Source organism: Rutidosis leptorrhynchoides, chromosome 8, assembly GCF_046630445.1.
Source record: "Rutidosis leptorrhynchoides isolate AG116_Rl617_1_P2 chromosome 8, CSIRO_AGI_Rlap_v1, whole genome shotgun sequence".
Classification (NCBI taxonomy): Eukaryota; Viridiplantae; Streptophyta; class Magnoliopsida; order Asterales; family Asteraceae; genus Rutidosis; species Rutidosis leptorrhynchoides.
In genome coordinates, this window is record NC_092340.1 from 307,404,816 (window position 1) to 307,411,638 (window position 6,823).

The following is a 6,823-nucleotide window of genomic DNA, read 5'->3' on the forward strand; positions in this document are numbered from 1 at the left end:
ATACTATTTATTTCCTTGTTGATCCTTTCCATGTTTCTAGCAACACCGTCTATTTTCACACTTAGGGAACTAAGGTCATCATAAGCACCTGCGTTTTGGACTTGAGCATGACGATTAATTGGTCGTTCTTGATGTCACTCATGAGAATAATCGGCTTGCTTCTCGATTATCTCATAAGCTTCTTGCTCGGTTTTGTCCATGAGTGAACCTCCGGCCGCTTGATCAATGGAAATTCTGGTTGCAACATCACAACCCTTGTAAAAGATTTGAACTTTTTGGAAGGTATCCAAACCATGGTTTGGACAACCTCTTAACATTTTGGAAAATCGATTCCATGCTTCATACAAGGTTTCCATCGGCTTTTGACAAAATTGGGTAATTTCTTGTTGGAGTCTCGCGGACTTAGAAGCTGAAAAATATTTCTTAAGAAAATTTTCCAACATACCATCCCAAGTTTCTATTGTAGCCTCGGGCAATGAATCTAACCAACTCCGTGCTTCCCCGTGGAGTGTCAATGGGAAAAGTCTTAAAAATATGGCTTGATCAGTGTCCGATTGAATCTTGAATAGAAGACATATCTCTTAAAAAAGACTAATATGCTCGTTTACATCTTCATTCAGACCACCACCGAATTGACATCTGTTGTTAATCATTTGGAGAATAGGTCCTTTTATTTCAAATTTTACCTCACCAGGTGTCTGAGTAATTGCACTTCCTTGTTCGGTTCGGGTTGCCTTCATCTTGGCCGCCATTGATTGTCTTGGTACCACCGGTCTTGCCTCTCCTTCCATTTCAAAATTTGGAGGATGAACGGGTTCACCAAATTCAGAATATCGTGGCTTGGTTGTACTTGATTCTGAATCGAAAGTTTCTTGCTTTGATGAAGATTCAAAAAGTTCAAGTACTTCTTTTGAGATTCTACCAAGCTTTCTATCAGGTTCTGTAAGCGGTGTAAGTAATGGAGAATCTGAACTTCGGGTATGTGGCATATGCAACCTAAAATCTGTCAATCACACAACTAACAAAACTATTAAACGCACCGATTCTATAAGTTTAAAAATCAAAGACTATTAATAATTTAAAAAGAATTCAGAAACTACTTAATCACAAATTAGTTAATAATTCTATTTTGACACAAAACTGTCCCCGGCAGCGGCGCCAAAAACTTGATATGCAAAACGTGTCATATGATTTATATTAGGAAAATACCGGTTATTAGAACTATTACACAACTACGGGCGGTGTACCGATCGTGTAGTAGTATAGATAATGGTTTAGTTCCGTGTATCGTTCCAAGGACAATTGTACGTATCAAACTGCAATTAGAAACTATATTATGATTAACTAAGTTAATGAAATTGAAAGGTACGAAATATTTTGGTTTTGCCCTTTAACGATGGGTGAATCAAGAGGATTTCTAGTTTTATAAGTAAAAGAACTGTTTTTGGTATTTTTAGTTTTAAACAACTGTAAATAAAGCAAGTAAAGATAGTTTGAATTAAATCAAAGAGACGAAATGTTCATCTAAATCTTTTACCCTCGGTATTGGATGTAAGTTTTGATATTAAGGCCCGATTGAATGATTATGTGTGTAAGTTACCTATTAGATTCACCAAGAGTTCTCTTTAGTAAATATGCAAACACAATTACAAGATCAAGGGTTCCCTTTTCACTATAGTTTTTGTATTTGTAATCGGATAACTTAGCTAGTTCTAAGGCATGAAACTTGACTTCTATGTTCATAGTTATCAATAATTGTACAAACATTCGTTGCATACAATTCATCCCTATATCGTCTAATCATTTGAATCTAATTTACCCCCTTGGTCCGGTTTAGTAAACAATCAATCTAAGACAAGTTGATTGTAAATCAATATGATAAATCAACAAGAGTTCTCTTTATCAACAATATATCAATTAACTAGATACAAATGATTTTAACTTCAATAAGTATGTTCTTGATTCAAGCTTAAAACTATCACACATAATACAACAACAACAACAACAACAACAACAACAATACCCAATCCCACCTATATGGGGTATGGGGGAGGTTGATCGTAGACAATCCTTCCTCTATCCTAGAATACAGAGAAATCATTTCTCCACCCCGAGTGAAACACTCCAAAGAGTATAGAAAGTCCTTTCTCTCTCTATTCGACGGATAAAGAGATTGCTTCCAGGGACCTCCGGCCAGAAAGTAGGAAGGAAAGAAAGAAAAATGAGTACAACATAAAAAGTAGATAAAAAAATAAAAATAAAAAATAAACTATACAAACGAGACGCCATGAAAATGGTGAGATCAAATTTTCATGGATTTTAAATCATGCCCGGAGTTTAATTTAGGCTCTAAGTGGCGGTAAAGTCGTCAATAAATCGACGATTGCCGTTGACTCATTTAGTAGAGCCATACAAATTTTTTTTTACATATATATATATATATATATATATATATATATATATATATATATATATATATATATATATATATATATATATGGGAACGTACCTTAGACTGCCGTGCGAAGCTCAAGGAATGATTGGAAAAGCTACACTACATACCAATATACGCACACATACATACGAAAACAAACGAGCATATAACCATAGACATGCCGGCCAACATAAAAGCACACATACCAACATACGTAAACATGTATACACAAGAACATACATACATAACATGCCAGCAACCAAAACCCAAATCCTAAACGTAAACATGCATACAAACCAACACATACAAACAAACATACCCAACAACCAAACAAAACCATACGAATCTGCACACACATACATACCCAAAACCAAGAAGAGGTCCAAGTAAGGGCAGAGCGCGTAAAAACACAAAACTTGAAGATACATACATACACGTTCATACGACAAACACAAAAAGCGAAGACACGACTACCCCAAAACACATATCCACAAAACCAAAAACACACATACACACAGACCCACATACGCAAAACAAACCTCACCCTACACATAATACATACAATCAATAAGTTTACATCCAATACTTTGGTTATTAATCTAGACAAACATTATGGAATTAGCCAACAATCATTTTAACAAACAAAACAGCAATCAAATGATAAGTATAATTCATTGTTTGAGAACAAGAAAACAACCTACTAGAAGAGTGAATATTGGATTGAGAAGGAATTGAATCTTGATTCTTGATTGTTAGACCTCTTCTAAGAGCTTGGAGTTCTCCAAAATTGCTCCTAAATTCGTCTCCAGAACTGATTTTTCGTATATCCCAACTGGTCTCTCAATCATTCCCTTTTAAAGAGGTAAAAGTGGGTCAAAAAGCAAAAAAGTAGACTGAAACCTACTACTGGACGACGTCCCTGATTCTGGACGGCGTCCAGTACTAAAGGACTTGGACGGCGTCCCAATTCTTGGACGGCGTCCAAGTGTGAAGAGTGGGACGGCGTCCCAATTGCTTGGACGGCGTCCAGATCAACTAATGTTCACTGTCTCGCTTTTTTTATGTTCTCCCTTAATTTGGACGGAGTTCCAATCATTTTGGACGGTGTCCAACATATCTTAAGCCTTGTTTTACCATTTTCGAGCGCTAATTTGACCATAACTTGTGTCGGGATCAACTATTATGATATCACAACTCATATAATGGTCATAAATCATCAAAACTCTTCACAAATCACTTTCCGATACAAATTTGCATATCTTTGTGTATTACTTGTAGAAACCGACTTAACTATCCTTGATTCGAGAGCATTTATTATGATATTGCGAGAGATATATATGATGAAATCGAGCAATATCACACACAAACCGATTGCCTCCAACAACGTTTAGTAATAAACTATATTTCGAGGGTTCATTGATTAGTACACTCCCGGTGTTGGTAAAGTCGGGACCACGGTTGTACGTCTCCGGTTTTTCTGCCAATCTTCTTTCTCAGGTTAACGGGCTAGCTAGATTGATGTGGCTATTATTTTGTATTGAAAAGAAGTCAGCTGTCTACACAAATCATCTTCTTATTATATGTAAATAATTATCACTTAAAAGAAAATGTTACTAATATCTTCATGTTATAATTCAGTAGGCTTATAACTACCTTTAGTGGTTTGATTGTGTTATAATTCAGTAGGCTTATAACTAACTTTAGTGGTTTGATTCTTGAATAAGAATACTAATAATGAAGTGTAAGAACAAAGATGATAATGGAGAGAAAGAAGGAAACACTTTGTAAGTGTGAGAAATGGTGCAAGTGTTTTAGCTTGCAATACATGGCTATTTATACAAAAACAAAGCTACCCAATATTGACTAAGTATTAGTACAAAATTGACTATCCACATATAAATAATATTGTTATTATTATAACACTCCCCCTTGGATATCAATTTTGTTTTATTGAAGATCAACTATAAGTTACTGCCTCGTTAAAAACCTTGCTAAAGAAAACCCAGTGGGAAAAAAACTTTAGCTAAGGAAAAAAGAGTGCAACATGGAGTTGACTCCCCCTCAAGTAGACATCATTGAGTCGTCACATCTTTTGAACTTGACTCATGCTAATATTGTGAACGTGTGTTCTGGAAATAGCAGTTGACAGTGCTTTGGTATAAAGATCAGCAGAGTTGTTGATTGAACGTATCTCATTTCAATCTGGTTAGCCTTTATGAGATCTTGAGTATATGAGAAGAATCTGAGGTTTTCATCTGAAACTGTATCATCTAAATCTTTTATGTACAAGTTTAGCCCGTGTGATTTGTCTACAGTCTCCTTCATGGTTAGCTCAACGTTGTTTCAATTCCTTTTCCCTTTCAGTCTTTTTCTAAGCTTTACCTACATACCGTTCTTTCTCATCAAACTTATAACCGCTAAGACCGTCTATGGCTTTAGCATCTTGTCTACATTTATATTTTGTTCTGTCACTTTTGATACTCTTCTTTCATTTGTACTATGCAAGCTGCATTATCTTCATATATAGCTGTTGGTGAAGATAGTTATTGGTCTTTTTATAGCGTTCTAGCCCATAAGAATCAATAATGATTTGTGTCATTGATCTCAACCAAACACATTTTCGAGTAGTTTCATATAATGCAATCACTTCGTCATGATTTGATGATGTTGCAACAAGTGTTTGTTTTAAGAATGCCATGATTTTGTGGTACCTCCATTTAGGAATATATATCGAGTTTGAGATTTATCTTTATGAGGATTTGATGAATGACCTACATATACATAATCAACCAAATCTTGTTTTGAAGCGTTAGAATAAAAAAATTTTAAATTAGCAGTTCCTCAAGGGTATTAAAATATCTGCTTGATCCCATTTCAATGTCTTTTTGTAGGGGTTGAACTGAACCTTGTCAAAAAATTAACTGCAAAGAAATGTCAGGCCTTGTACAATTTGTAAAATACATAATAACCCCAATTGCACTAAGATATGGAACTTTTGATCCGTAAAGATCTTCATGATCTTCACGGGGATAAAATGGATCAGTGTCAATATTGAGTGATATATCAACCAATGGTTTTGTCTTTAAAAATGTTTTAAAATCTTTTCGGTATAGTTTGTTTGATGTACAAGTAAACCATTAGGCATATGCTCAATCTGCAAACCAAGGCAATACTTGATTTTTTCGGGATCTTTCATTTCAAATTCTTTCTTTAGAAGTTGAATGGTTTCATGGATCTCTTTATTTGTACCTATGATGTTAATATCATCGACATAAACAGTTTACAATCACATATCCGGACATTGTTTTCTTAATAAGAACACATGTGCAAATAAGATTATTTTATACCTTTTTTCTTATCAAGTAATCACTTAATCGGTTATACCACTGTATCAATCCATATAAAAATCTTTGTGATTTAATGGAATACATTTCCTTGTGTTTTGCATTAGATGCTTCTGATACCTTAAACCCTTCAGGTATCTTCATATATATATATATATTACTATCAAGTGATCCATATAGATAAGCAGTAACAACATCCATTAGATGTATTTCTAAATTTTTTAGAAACTGCCAGGCTAATTAAGTAATTTCATCCATAACAGGAGAATAAGTTTTCTCATAATCAATTTCTGGTCTTTGAGAGAAGTCTTGAGTTACAAGTATAGCTTAACCTTGTAACTTCATTTTTCTCATTTTCTTTTCGGGTAAAAATTCATTTATGTCCCATACGTTTCACATCTTTAAAAGTGAAAATTATTTATCTGAAAACTTTTCTTTTATTGAGCAATTCTAATTCAGCTCGTATATAGTCATGTCTATTTTGACATTCAATGACAGATTTTGATTCCAGCTCATCATCTTTATTCATGATGTCATTATATGAAAAATTCTCATCAATATTTGTCATTCCATTTCGATTCCATATTATTGCATAATTTATTGCAATTTATATATTTACATTTATCAATATCCTCTGCAGAAGGAATATTGATTTGTGATTCTTCTTGAACACTTTCTTTTACCTCATTATCAGCTGATTTTTCTTTTCGAGGATTTTTATCTTTGGAACCAATTGGTCTCCCACGTTTCAGGCGTGGCAAAGACTCATGAGTGACATTTTCAGCTTTTAGAATTTCAATTCTAGCTGAAGCATTTACTGCTGGTATATATGATTTAGTCACTCCTTTTTTGTATCTGTAAATGCATCAGGTAATTTATTTGCAAGTTCTTGCATATGCATTATTTCTTAACTTTCTTTTCGCATTCTTTTGTGCGATGATCAAGATACATTAATTTATGTTTACACCATGAAACATCTTTTTCTTTATTTTTCATTTCTCCCCCTAATCTAGGGAACAATGATAATTAGCAAAACGTGCTGTAA

The 6,823-nt window shown here is 34.1% G+C and overlaps 1 non-coding gene across 1 annotated transcript; it reads left to right on the forward strand.

Annotated features, from left to right (window-relative positions):
- The first annotated feature begins 288 nt into the window (after nucleotides 1-288).
- On the forward strand, nucleotides 289-395 carry LOC139865492 (small nucleolar RNA R71). Its single transcript, XR_011765009.1, has one exon. It is a non-coding gene; the product is annotated as a small nucleolar RNA R71 (small nucleolar RNA).
- The last annotated feature ends 6,428 nt before the right edge of the window (nucleotides 396-6,823 follow it).